Source organism: Ornithorhynchus anatinus, chromosome 1 (assembly GCF_004115215.2).
Source record: "Ornithorhynchus anatinus isolate Pmale09 chromosome 1, mOrnAna1.pri.v4, whole genome shotgun sequence".
NCBI lineage: Eukaryota > Metazoa > Chordata > Mammalia > Monotremata > Ornithorhynchidae > Ornithorhynchus > Ornithorhynchus anatinus.
The window spans coordinates 59788186-59803246 of NC_041728.1; the positions used below are offsets into that span (position 1 = coordinate 59788186).

A 15061-nucleotide genomic window follows, 5' to 3' on the forward strand; every position below is an offset into this window, starting at 1 on the left:
GCGAGGCCTACGGGGCCGTTGGGGGTTTCCAGCGCTTGGCACATAGTAAGCGCTTAAATACCATTAGGATTATTCTCCCCTCCCCCCCTCTGCGACCCCCATCCCAAAGGGGGAGGAAGAGGAGAGCTCACCCCATCCCCCTGCAAAGTCACGGAGAAACTTTCCTGGGGTGGGAGAAAGAAAAGCATCCCCTCCCCCCCCCCAAAAGCTGCTTTTTAGGCCCCCTTGGGGCTGCTGAACCGCTCAAGTTTCCAGCGAGGTCCAGTGTCCAGCCACAATAGCCAGAAGCCATCCGGGGTGGGCATTGTGTTTGGCGTTGCAATGTGGAGCTGCTTGAACTGTGCGTGACACCCCCCGCCCTCCCCTTTCCCAGCTCCCCTTTCCAGGCCTGAAAAGGGAAAACCCCTCCCCCCCAAAGAAAAACCGCTAGCCCCCCACCCCACCCCTGTAAATCTTGGGAAATTGACACGTGTATAGTCGTGCATCCAGGCTTGCAAAAGGGCGAGCTCCTTCCCCGAAGCCTCCCATAGTTACAACTGTCATCAGCCAATCCTCCCACCCCCTAAAAATAGGTGATAAAGCGCTGGAAATGTCAAATTCTGGTGGGGAATCTCGCTGGGGGGGGGGGGGGGTGTCATGGCGAAACTATTTTTAAGGAGGCATCGGTTTTTTTGTTCCAAGCTGTAGAATTTTTTAAAAATAATCTTCAAACTTGGAAGCGTTCCTTTAAGACCATCTTAATAGCCGTTAATGTTAACTTTCCCTTTCCCCTTAGGATCGGTTACATAAAAGTCAGTTAAAGAAAAAATGTCTGAAAATCCATCCCAGCTTGCTGTTGATACTCTGAGTAGTTGATTGCCTGGGGTTTCTTAGAAGGGGACTCTCCTAGAGAGGTTTGAACTGGATAAGGAGGCTGAAAATGGTTCATAAATCTAGAAAGGGAGGAATCAAGGGAGACACGTTAGGCGGAATTTTATAGTTGAGCAAGACGTTTGGTTTTAGTGTTGAGAGCTGGCTTTTGTTTAGAAACAACCGGTAAGGAAAAACAAAAGCAAAACACGGGCAACAAACCGTTTAATATCAACAAAGGACGAAACCCAAGAATGAAAACACTTGGCTGCAAACTTTTTTTCAGCATCTTATTTCCTTCCAGTTGTATCCCAACGTATAAACGTTGAGGAACATTCTGAAATTTCTAGTTGTACCTAAATTTTCAGAGTATCAGGAGCAAGCTGGGATGGATTTTCAGACATTTTTCCTTTAATTGACTTTTATGTAATAGATCCTAAGGGGAAGGGGAAAGTTAGCATTAATGGCTATTAAGATGGTCTTGAAGGAATGCTTCCAAGTTTTAAGATTTTTTTTATAATTCTAGAACTTGGAAAAACATGGCATTAACAGCACACTGCATGTTTTACCAGAAGATGTATGATGATCTATGCACAAAGAAATGAACCGCCCATTTTGTACGTTTGATTAATTCCTTCATAAACAGTCTGAAAAGTTAAATCATTTGTTGTGAACACTTTATTGAGGGCTCTTGTAAACTTCCCTGGTAGTTATGAAACAGAATACATTTAAACTGTAGGTAGTTTGGGAGATAACTAGAAGAGTGTGTCTTTCACAGTTTTGCATTGATAGAACATGAAGCTGCTTATTAAAAGTTTGAGTTACGATTTGACCATAGAGCATGAAGCATTTATTTCATGTGAGCATGAATGATCATTTCTTTCATGAGGTTCAATAAGGGGCACAGTTTGTGTAACATAATGGCTTTAGAGGGAGATTCATTGTTAAGAATGGGATAAAACTGCCATAGCGTATGCTCATCATCATCAGTGGTATTTACTGAGCGTTTACTATGTTGTTTGGGAATTTAAAATAACGGTTTATCATTTCCATTTAAACATGTTTCGGTAATTTTGGCAACATAAATAGATTTTAGCAAGTTTTACTTGCATTTCAGGACACTAACTCGCAGATGTGTAGTCGGCAATCAATCAGTGGTACTTATTGAGCACTTACTGTGTGCAGAGCACTCTACTAAGTGCTTGGGAGAGTACAATACAACAAAATTGGTAGACACATTACTTGCCCAAAACGAGCTCTCTTTGGAGCCATAAAATGTACGTTTCTTGAGGGACAGTATAATGACTTTGGGGTGCTTTGGTGCTTTGCTCCATTGTTCGGTGGCCAGGGCATACATACCAATTGCAAAGGCTAATCCAAATGTATTCTCTTGTTCCTTTAATAGATTGAACGTAATAATTATTGAACTGCATTTTTCATCTGCAATTTGTCCGAATTCTTTATTGCTTTATATAAAATTTTACTGTATGAGACGTGTGTGTGTATACGGCCGTGAAACTAGTATAGTTCTTCCCAAGATAGTTATGTTAGATGTAAATTATGCTTTAGTGTCTCTTAGACAAGAAGACACTTGATAATTTGACTTGGATGTGAAAAAGGGGGAACTAAATCATAGTCTTGAATAATCATTCTAGGACGTTTCTAACGTTTCTTTGAGTAGCAGGGTAACCTTACTATGACTAGTTAGACAAATAGTCCTGCATTTCACTTAGCACTCTGCATAATCCTATACCTTTTACTTATATCTTTACAGATGTAAAGAACAGCTAATGATATTTATAGAAGATTTGAAACTTTTTTTGGTATATGTAATTGGCAATCTAGTGTAAGGAGAAAAAACTTTAAGAATAGCTGAAAATTTGAACTTGTACATGTTTGCTTATGAATGATGAAATCATTTGCAAAGCACAAGTAGGTTACAGTATTTAACTGCCTTTTTGTCAAATGGCAGTGTAGCACTTTCTAAAATTTTCTGGTTAACGCATAAATGGATTCAGGATAATGTTAAGTACCGGGGTTGTATAAACCCACACTCGTGATTGCTTGAGGGGCAGAAGTGAATGTCATCTAATTGTTTCTTCAGGAACAAAGCTTTTAGCATGAAACTAAGCATTAAAATACCCAATTCCTTTCAGAGAAAGTAGAAACAACTAATAGTTACTTAACATTGGTGATGTGTGTAATTCATTAAATTACCGCAAACATTTGGCTTGTGAGACTCAGATTTACCAAGAATTAGGCCAAGCCTTGACTATTTTGGTTCACGTATGGAACTTTAAAATCTTTCTGGCTTTTGTTAAAATGGTAAGGCTTGAAAAGTCTGGCCAGCTAACTCACACATTTTCCGTATGTTCAGAATGTCCTAAATATCAATCAGCGTTATTTTTTTAGCCCTTACTGTGTGCAGCACACTGTACTAAGTGCTTGGGAGAGTGCAGTAGAACAAAGTTGGTAGACCCGTTCCCTGCCCACAATGAGCTTACATTCTAGAGGGGGAGAGAGACAATTTAAATAATTTATGAATACATACACAGGTGTTGTGGAGCTAAGGGAAGGGTGAACACCAAATGCCGAAAGGGTACAGATCCAAGTGTGAAGATGATGCAGGAGAAAGAGCGAGCCTGGATAGGGGGTAGGGAGGGGTTGGGGGGAGTGAGAGGGCTTAATCTGGGAAGGCCTCTTGGAGGGATGTGACTTTATTAAGGCTTTGAAGGTGGGGAGATTTCCAGGCCAGAGGGAGATTGTGGGAAAGGGGTTGGTGGTGAGATAGATGAGATTGGAGCACAGTGAGCAAGCTGGTGCTAGAAGAGTGATATGTGTGGGCTGGGCTATAGTAGGAAATCAGGGAAGCAAGGTAGGAGGGGATGAGCTGATTGACCGCTTTAAAGCTGATGGTAAGGAGCTTCTGTCTCTTGCAGAAACAGGCATTTCCCACGATATAGCCTCATGACTTGGCTGAATCCTGGGGTCTACTTTTTCATAGACGTACGTGTTATAAATTGTGACCTGTTCCAGAACCTCCGGACAGTGATGTAAAATTCCTCTGCAGTTAATATTCTATAGTATTGAACATCAATAGGGTAGGATTTGGTGACGGATTGGATATGTGGGGTGAATGAGAGAGCGGAGTCAAGGATGACACCAAGGTTGTGGGCTTGTGAGATAAGAAGGATGATATTGCCGTTCACAGTGATGGGAAAATTAGGGAGAGGACAGAGTTTGGGAGGGAAGATAAGGAGCTTTGTCTTGGACATGTTGAGTTTGAGGTGGCGGGAGGATATCCAAGTAGAGATGTCCTGAAGGCAAGAGGAGATGTGAGCCTGGAGGGAGGGAGAAAGAACAGGGGAGGAGATATAGATTTGGATGTCATCCGCATAGAGATGATAGTTGAAGTCATGGGATTGAATGTGTTCTCCAAGGGAGTGCGTATAGATGGAGAATAGAAGGGGACCAAGACCTGATCTTTGAGGGACCCCTACAGTTAGAGGATGGAAGGGGGAGGAGGAGCCCGTGAAAGAGACTGAGAAGGAAAAGTAGTTTTTGATTTAATGTACTGAAAAATGTGTCCAGTTGAGGTTGAACAGCCTTCTTTTCTTCATAAAATCTCTTGTAGTAGCCAAATTCTCTGGAACATCTCTTCACCCCTTTAAACTCCCCTCTATAGTTCTGTTTTCTTCAGTCATTTAAAAAAGTCTATCCACTCTTTAAAAAACTGATGCAAATATTTTTAACCCCTTAGCTGGTGGTGGGAGCTAAGATTTTAGTAGTGATAGTAGTCATACTTATAAAGCACAAGGAAAATATGCACAGGTGAATTGTGGACTTGATCCCTGACCCTCAAGAATCTCATGATCTAAGAATTAAGAGAGAGAAGCAGGGACAGATGACAGGCACTTAAGGAAGGGTAAAACAATAAAACAGACAAAGCCAACAACCTTAGCCGCAGCCATAACAATCTCCCTGGCTACATCCACCCTGGGGCAGAGTGGAGTGGGGATGGGAAGAAGGTTCAGCTGCTGCCTCTCCCCCAGCAAAACCTTGGAGCCAGCATCTCCATTCATTCAGTCGTATTTACTGAGTGCTTACTGTGTGCGAAGCATTGTACTAAGCACTTGGGAGAGTAAAACATAACAATAAATAGACATAGTCTCTGCCCAAAAGGAGTTCACAGTCTTCATCATAGAATTGGAGTGAGATAGAAGGGCAGGGATTTTAAATGGATTTAATCAGGTTCTTCCACTTGATTGCCATTGTGCTGCTTTTCGATCAAGTGGAGAAACTGGTTTGCAGTTCATATTGAGGGGAAAGGCAGCAGCGGAATGAAAGTTTCTCTGGATTGCTTTCCGGTGAAACAGAGAAGGTGGTATCCTAGTGGTATTTGGGTTGGGCCTGGAGAGAGAATTGAATCCCAACAGTGATTGGATGCAGTATAGGGTGGGGCTTTCAGAACTTGATCTACATCAGCAGGTAGTGCATGTTAATATCTCTGGAGTTTACATGTTGTGGTGGTTTGGAACCAGGGCTGTGTCTGTACTATTCAATCAACCAATCGGTGGTATTTATTGAGTGCTTGCTAAGTGCAGGGCACTGTACTAAGCCCTGGGGAGAGTGTAATACAACAGAGTAGGTAGACAGTTTCCCTGTCCACAGTGAGTTTACAGCCTTTCACAACGAGTTTACAGTCTAGAGGGAGCTTAATAGATGCCATAAAAGTTAGAGCCATGCATTTGTTTGTGTCTAGGAACTAGTAATGATTCACTTGGATTTGAGATGTGAAGGTAGGAGAGGATGCTAAAATGAAAAAAAGAGGAAGGGGAAAAAAATGAATGAATACATTCACTTCCTCTTTTGTGTTTTTCTCTCAGCTCTTAATGCAGTTGGGGTTGATGACAGAAATAATAGCAAGTATCATCCCATTTACTCAAGAAAGCATGCATAGCTTTATTTCATTGTTGGTATTTGTTAAGCACTTACTATGTGCTTAACCTCTGGGTCAGTATTAATCCCCATTTTACAGATGAGGTAATTGAATCCCAGAGCAGTTAGGTGACTTACCCAGGGTCACACAGCAGACAAGTGACAAAGCTGGGATTAGAGCCCAAGTCCTTCTGATTTCCAGGCCTGTGCTTTATAGTGTTACATTTGCATTCATATGTGCCATCTTTATTTTTCAGTGATTCATTAAATTTAAATAACACCTTTTCTTTGAAGAGCCTAGGGATTTTATGATTAACATTAAATCTGTACCTTTTGAAATGAAAATATAAAAGAATTGTGGGGAAACAAGGGATGGAAACAGCATGGCTTAGTGGAGAGAGCACAGGCTTGGGCGTCAAGACGACCTGGGTTCTAATGTTGGCTCTGCCACTTGTTGGCTGTGTGACCTTTGGCAAGTCATTTCACTAGTCAGCCTCAGTTACCTCATCTGTAGAGTGGGGGTTAAGACTGTGAGCTCCACATGGGACAGGGACTTTTTCCAACCTGATTAGCTTGTATCTACCCCAGTGCTTAGTACAGTGTATGGCACATAGTAAGTGCTTAACAAATATGATACATTAAAAAAAATCCAAATTCATGGTGGAAAATCTCCCCAAATTGCAGGTTACTTGCCTTGAGATGTTAATGTTCTTCAATCCTGAGTCCTTATTAGAAAACATATGCTGCTTTAAACTTATTTTTCAAGACAATATTAGGGGGTTTTATGATATAGAATCATCAAAAGATGGCATGATTGTCTAGAGGAATCAGTTGTAATTGAGGAACTTAGTGTTGATGCCTCTGATATACTATAAAACTAGTAATCTGTTAGATGTGATACTATAAATGTGAATGAATGAATGTAAAGCAATATTTAGAATACGTCAGTGCACTCAATCAGCTCTCATCCCTTTACTTATCCTCTCGCCCCTACACCCCAGCTTGCATGCTTGCAAGCCAACAGACTCACTGTAAACAGTTCTCATCTCTCTGGCCTCAGACTTCTTGTTCAATCAGTCAGTCAATAGTATTTGTGTACTTCTTGTTCAGTCAATCAGTCAATAGTATTTGAGTGCTAAAATATACAGAGTACTGTACTGAGTTCTTGGTAGAGTACTGTACAACAGAGTTGATAGATAAAGTTCCCTGCCCACCAGGAGCTTAAGTCTAAAGAGTTCACATCCTCCCTTCTAAGTGGAACTCCTTCCCCCTCACATCCAGCAGACCAAGGTCCTTCTGAAATCACATCTCCTCCAGGAAGCTTTTCCTGATTAACCTCTCCTCTCTTGATCGTATTTCTGTCCCCTTCAGCATTTCAACCTCAAATAATCACTTGAGTACACACCCTTATTGCTTCTCCCTACCTGTAATTTATTTCCACCACTAGGTTATAAGCTCCTTAAGGACAGGGTTCATGTCTACTAACTCTATTGCACTCTCTCAGATGCACATAGTACTGTGATCTGCATGGAGTAAGCACTCAAATACTATTGATTTATTAAAAGTACCAGACTCACCCTAGTAAAACACGCTTTAGCGGTCTTTCAACAGTTAACTTTAATCAATCAGTGATATTTATTGAGCACTAATAGTATGCAGAGCACTTAAACACTCGGGAGAGTACAATACAACAGAATTGGTAGACATGTTCCCTGCCCATAAGGAGCTTTTAGTCTAGAAATTAATAATACTTATAGTGGTAAATTAATCATTCTAAATTGTAATTTGCCTTTCACAAATTCAAAACATTTTAAATGTTTTCTACATTATTTACAAGGGCTTAAAAATGCCATTAACAGTAACACTAGCACAAAAGTAGAAATATTTGATAGTTTCTAATTCAGTCTACATTGAATCTTTAGAAGGCTTTCAGTAGTTCTCATGAACTTTACACTTTTACCAATAATTTTGATTATCTTGAAATAAAAGTTTACAAGAGACTATTTCTTAGAAAGAACTTGGATTCTTTTGAAATGCAGTATTGGAGAAGGCTTTTGCGAACACCATGGACTGCCTGAAAAACAAACAAATGGATTTTAGAGCAAATTAAGCCAAAGTGGTCTTTGGAAGTCCAAATAACTTGACTTAGATTAGTATATTTTGGACACATAATCAGGAGGACTCATTCTCTGGAGAAGACACTAATGCTAGAAAAAGTCTCGGGAAAACAAGGAGGAGTCAGATCAGCAGCTAGATTGGATAGACACCATAAAATTTACAGATTATGGCAGAAGACAGGACGTTCCGGAGAGAGTATATCCACAGAGTCACTACGGATTGGAGATGACTTGATGGCACTTAATAATAGTGATTTCTTCCCTGCACGGACATTTTGCATTTTTCCTTTTGGTTTGACTAGGCAGACTACCATTGTACTGCTTATTTTAAAGTTATGTCCACATTGGCAAATATTAATGCAGTTAGCAGGCCATATGTTTATAAAAAATTTATTTGCTAGTTGTATCCTTTGACTTTATTTTTTATAAACAAACATTATTATAAACATTCATACAGTCTGATCTTTATAAGTACTTGTGTAAACATTTGCATTAATCATCACCTTCTCAAGAAAAGTGTTAATAGTCATGTGCAGAATTAGTATTATTATTATCAAGTGCTGTCAAGTCTTTTCCGATTCATAGCGACTCTATGGATGTATTTTCTCCAGAATGTCCTGTCTTCTGCTATAATCTGTAACCTTTTTAACAGTTCTTCCGTTATCGTTGTTAGGGTCTCTCTTCATCTAGCTGCTAGTTTGCCTCTTCCACGTTATCCCTGAACTTTCCTAGCATTGGTGTCTTCTCCAGAGAATTAGTCCTCCTGATTATGTGTCCAAAATTTGCTAGTCTAAATCAAGTCATTTTGCCTTCCAAAGACCACTTTGGCTTAATTTGCTCCAAAATGCATTTGTTTGTTTTTCGGGCAGTCCATGGTATTCACAAAAGCCTTCTCCAACACCACATTTCAAAAGAATCGATGCTCTTTCTATCCTGTTTCTTTCACTGTCCAGCTCTCAGATCCATACATTGTCACTGGAAACACCGCAGAATTGACCATTTGTATTTTTGTGGCAGTTGTTACATCAGCACATTTTGTGAGTTTTTTCAGGCTCCTCATAGCAAATCTGCCTAACATTACTCTTCGGCATATTTCTTGACTGCTCGTTCCTTTATTATTGATTATTGATCCCAGGAGAGAAAAATTGTCAACTATTTCAATCTTCTCTCCATCCACTGCAAATGTCTTAAAAGCAGAATTATTAGGGCACTCTAAACTACTAAGACAAATAGTTTGGGCCCAGATGACTTAAGCAATGTTTTCAAAATAGACATTTCTTCTTTTTTTTTTTTTCCCTGAATGTGTTATGAGCCTTACTATGCATCAGGCACTGTACTAAGTTCAGGGGTGTAACCAAGTTAACGAGGTTGGACAAAGTCCCTGTCCCACATAAGGCTCCCAATCTTCATCTCCATTTTACAGATGAGGTGATTGAGGAACAGAGAAATGAAGTGACTTGACCAAGGTCACACAGGAGACAGGTGGTGGAGCTGGGCCTGGAATCCAAGTCTTCTGACTCCCAAAGCCCTTCCTCTTTCCAGTAAGCTTCACTGCTTCTCAGGCTTTCCCTTTAGTTTCATTGTTTTTAACATTATATGCACTACTTTTGCCTGTTCAGACAGCTCAGATGCAATGTTTAGTTCTGTATCAAGGATTTTCTTTAGAAAATATTTACCAGTGTAGAAAATATTTAGAAATCTATAAACTCTTGTGGGTTTTACTGTATATTGTAATACTAATTAGAATTCCAGTAGTAATGTAAAATTCTTAGATTGGAAGAGAAGTTTGGCTTGGACTGGTCATCAGCCATGAAACCAAATTCCAAATGCTTACCCATTACATGATTAATAAAACATGGAAACGTCTCCCCAGGGATTATTAGGGAGTTGCAATAAAGATAATTTTCTTTTTAACATGATTTTACTGAATTAGTTCTTTGAAAAGTAATTAAGATGGCCCACACCCCATTACTATCAATGAGCAAAATCTGATATATGGCCCAACCTTTTCTTGTCTTACTTGCGTCTGACCTTTTTTTTTTAAAGTCAATATTATGTACTTCCATGAAAACATCAGTCAGAAGTATCTTGGAATCGACAGACTGAAAGACACTGTAAGAGGCCATTTAATTCACCCAGTCAGAAAGCCATTTACTGTAACACAAAAAATCTCCCAAGGAGGGTCCATCAGCCTCCCATGGCAGCCTGTTCTCGCGTAAAACTGCCCTTGTCACTCCTTAAGCTTCCTGAAGACTTTTATTACATTCCTCTGGAAAACCTTTCCCTTGCTAAATAAAATAACTTTAGTTCCTTTAGCCTTTCCTCAGAGGTCTAATTGCCCAACCCTTTAATCATTTTCATTGCTCTCATCTGGCTCCTCTCCAGGTTTCCTATCTTTTCCTTACATTGGTCTAAGAGGCTGGGCCAGTGCGGGTGTAGCAGAAACGCTGTTATCTCATCGCTATTTCAGCATACTACTGATTCTCCATCTCAGCCTCGTGCAAACTTCAACAGCCTGGTATTGCTAATGACAAGTACAAAGTACTGTCGACACCTCTTGCAGGGAGTGGCAACAAAGATGACAAGCAAGACGATGCTCCCCCATTAAACTGGAGCCAACGTGAGGACCAAGTCGAGAGTGGGTGGGAAAAAAGCAATAGAAAGGAGAATTCAGAATATCAGAGAACTGCACTCCCAGCTCCTAGCCACACTTTCCACTGCTCTGAAGTGAACAAAGCCGGCTTTGAGGAGCAGGGTTTGGGCACGGCTTCCCGGCCCTCCTGGTACAGCTTGGCGTGGGCTGGATTCTGTGGGCCCGAATATCCCTGATTTGGGCTCAAGCCAAGTGGACAGTGGCATTTTAAAACCCCGCCTGAGGAACCGTACAGTTTTAGAGGACTCAGCCTCTCACGGAGCTGACTGGAGAAGGTTGCAGTCCTGGAAGTGCTGGTAGGTAGGGGGTAGCAGCAATTGAGATAAATCAGTCAATCGATGGTGTTTATTGAGTACTTATTGAGTGTAGAGCATTGTACTAAGCACTCGGGAAAGTACAACTCGAGTTGGTAGGCAAGTTCCCTGCCCGCAGGGAGTTTTAACATCTACCGATGAACCTACTACCTTTCTTCCCACTGTACCCCTCTCTCCGTCCTGACTTTTGGCTTGTTCCATCTAAGCTTGTTGTGGACAGGGAATGTGTTTGTTTATTGCTGTAGTGTACTCTGCTGAATGCTTAGTTCAGTGCTCTGCACACAGTAAGCCCTCAATAAATATGATTGAGCGAATAAAGCTCCAGCTTGAGGAGGGGCTTTAACGCTCAGCCAGGCCCATATATGGCTGCATTCTTGCGGTAGAGAGTCAATCAGTGAATCGTATTTATTGGGTGCTTACTGTGTGCAGAACACTGTACCTTAACGCTTGGGAGAGTACAATGTAATAGACACATTTGCTGCCCATAAAGAGCTTACAGTCTAGAGGGAGAGACAAACATTAATAAAAAAATAAATAAATTACAGATATGGACATAAGTGCTGTAGAGAACAGGAGAGGGTGCTATCTTGAAGGCATTTAAGAGGAATATGAAGAGCATAAATAAATGACATCAGTTCCATTCTACAACCCTACAGGTCATCTATAATTCTTGACAGTTCCATAGCCGGTATCTGTGAAAGGAAACAATGGATGTCCTGGACACCCTAATGTGTGATGAATCTGAACTGGAATCTTAGGCTTTCTAATATGGTTTAATGGGACCAGTCACGTGACTATCTGGTGTCAGCCTCTTATTAGCAATCATCTGTTAAGGAACTATTTGTCATTCAATTACGCAGGTTATCCTTTTTCTGAAGAGATTTTGATAAATCTGAGATCTAGGTTTGTTTCTGTCTTTCAATTATAATGAAAAGTAAGCTACCTATATTGAAATACAGTTCAAGATAAAGTTTTCTGAGCTCTTAATATAGTAGGTTTCATCTTCTAAGTAAAGGAATTTATCCTTGTGATTTTTCATAAATATACTTAAAACAATGTTCCATAAATGAAGACGTTTGTTAACTTAAGGTTCCATTAAAAGTCATTTTTCTTTTCATAGGACATTACGTGGATATAACCTTAATGCATATAATAACATGGACTTTAACCTTAATGTGTAGATGGAGTCAGAGGACCTGGACTCCAGGTCTAATCACGGCTCTGCCACTTGTTTGCTGTCTGACCTTGAGCAAGTCACTTCACTTCTGGGTCCCTAAGTTACCTCATCTATAAAATGGGGATTAAGACTGTGAGCCTCATGTGGGACAAGGACAGTGTCCAACCTGATTATCTCATATCTACTCCAGCGTTTAATGCAGAGCCTGGTACATAGTAAATGCTCAACAAATACCATAAACAACGAACAACCCCTCCCACCCTCTGGAAAATTGAAAGGTATGTGACATTTGCAGAAGCATGGATCTTCTTAAAAACCTTTCGAGTGAAACATGAGCCTGTAGGTTTAAGCCTTCTGTTAGAAGGGATGAATATGAAATATCTGCTGGGTAGCACTTTTAATGTCCTGTGAGCTCCAGAGTGAATTCCAGAGTGAAGATTGCACCAGTTAGTGCATCTGGTGACCTGATATTCATGTACACACACCAAAGCTTTTGGATATCCCCCTGAGTCTCTGGACTGGACCTGAAGCTTTGAAGTTCACCCTTAGGATCAGTTAGCCAATTGTATTTAATGACCTCTACTGTGTGCAGAGCACTGAACTAAGTGCTTGGAAGAATACAATATAGCAGTATTCCTGCAACAACTTTAAGGTCTTAGGGTTAAGGTCTAGTAGACATAGCCATTAGAAGATCATCTGACATTTTCGATAAATATTCCAAAATTGAGATGGCTAGCACAATCAAGCAGTGGTATTTTTTGAGAACTAATTGTGTGCAGAGCTCTGTACTAAACACTTGGGAGAACAGAGTTGGCAGACACGTTCCATTCCCGCTAAGAACTTACAGACTAGAGTGGGGAGACAGACATTCAAATAAATTACAGATATGTACATAAGTGCTGTGGTGCTGAGGGAGAAGCAGCATGGTGTGGTGTAATGGATAGAGCCCGGGCCTGGGAATCAGAAGATTCTAATCCCAGCTGCGCCACTTCTCTGCTGGGTGACCTTGGGCAAATCATTTCACTTCTCAGGGCCTCAGTTACCTTATCTGTAAAATGGGGATAGAGACTATGTGCCCCATATGTCCAACCTGCTTTGCTTGTATTCACTCCAGTGCTTAGTACAGTGCCTGGCACATAGCAAACATATAACAAATATCACAATAATAATAATAATTATTAAACCAAGTGCTTAAAGGATTCAGATCCAAGTGCATTAGTAATGCAGAAGGGAGAAGGAGTAGGGGAAATGAGGGCTTATTTGGGGAAGGCTTCTTGGAGGAAATAATAGGATTTTAGTAAGGCCCTGAAGGTGGGGAGAGTGATTGTCTATCATATATAAAGGGGGAGGAAGGTCCAAACCAGAGGAAGGTTATGGGCAAAGTCGGTGGCAAGACAGACAGAAATCAGGGTACAGTGAGTACATTGGCATTAAAGGAGTGAAGAACTAATTCTTTCTCGGCAACAAATCTCAGTGCGTGACCCCTTTCCTCCATTGTGATATCCATGTCTTATTGTGCCTTTCCCAACCTTTAAACTGGCTACCCACTTCAAAGTGTCCGATTTGGCATTTTCAGTTAGTGCAACTATCCCTGCCCAACCTCTACCTCTAGACTACTAATCTGTGAGAGATGGAGAACTGGAACCAGGAAGTAGGTTGAGGAGAGGAGGGAAGCTCTCTGGCTCAGTTCTTAGAGGTTTCAAGGGTGAAATAAAAGATTCAATAAAGCTTTAGAGCTCTCATTTGCATGGTCTGCATAATAGTAACACATTGCTTTGTTAATTCTGAAAATGTGTACATTGTGTCCAACCACTCTTGAATGAGTTTTTTAAAAAACCCAACTTCCATTAGCTGTTTTTAAATGGGAAAAGCTTTTTTCCCTTAACCAGGACTAACATACCAGAGAAGACAGAGGGGCGAGGTCAGCCACAGAATTCTTGAGGCTTCATGTGTGTTTGTTGTTTTATAAATCGGTTTAAATTAAGTGCCACTCATAGAAGAAAGTGTAAAAATGCTTCCTAGTCAGGACTTTCCACAATGAGGATCCTTAATCATTCTGGTGATTGATTACTGTAGATTAAATATGACCTTTCAAAGCTGTGGTTCCCAATTTGAGAATAATAGGATCACAGAAGAAAAATACCAGTTTTGGTTTTAAGTAAAGAAATCGGTGGCTATATTAAAATGTGCCACATCATTTCCTAGTGTTGTCTGTGAGGCAACAACCCAAATGTCACTGACATTACAGTTATTTTTCAGATGATTGTTACTGATTTCTGTAAACAATAATTGTGTGTTTTTTTTTCCCAGGCCAAAGAAACTGTTCTGAAATTAGCTAGGAATATAATGATATGCAAACACCAAAAAGGCTTCATTGTGAATATGTGAATTATTTTTTATACATTAGTTTTGGCTTTTTATAGTATTTAAGTGCTTACTATGTGCTAGGCACTGCACAAAGCACTGGGACAGATAGAAGCCAATCAGGTTGGGCACCTTCTCTGTCCCACATGGGACTCACAGTCAAAATCTTCATTTTACAGGATGAGGTAACTGAGGCACAGAGAATATAAGTGACTTGCCCAAGGTCACGCAGTGGACAAAGTGGTGGAGCTGGGATTAGAACCCATGTCCTTCTGACTCCCAAGCCCGTGCTCTATCCATTAAACCTTGCTGCTTCTCGGCTATATGACAGTAGTCATTTAGGAAGTTTAAATCAAAATCAAATTTCTGTAGTCAAATCGGAAACTCTATTTTTGTGTTGTAAAACTGAGACAAAAATTGATTCTGTGGTCTTGAGGTTTTGAACTGTAGTCATCTTCAGGCAGAATTTACAAGATTTCCTTAAGGAAACAGGTGCTATGCTCATGTTAATTTTGATAATTGTTTCAGAAACTTTCCTAAGATCTGAATTAAGACACCACTATATTGTGTGTACAATTTCTTCTTCTTTGGTTAGTTTTCTTGTTTCAGATATTGAGAGAATTAAATGAAAAGGAAACAGCAGTTACTT

The 15061-nt window shown here is 40.4% G+C and overlaps 1 protein-coding gene across 3 annotated transcripts in view; it reads left to right on the plus strand.

Moving 5' to 3' along the window:
• EML1 (EMAP like 1) overlaps positions 1-15061 on the plus strand; it is a 204870-nt gene that overhangs the window by 73908 nt on the left and 115901 nt on the right. The gene's annotated exons all lie outside the window — the stretch shown is intronic.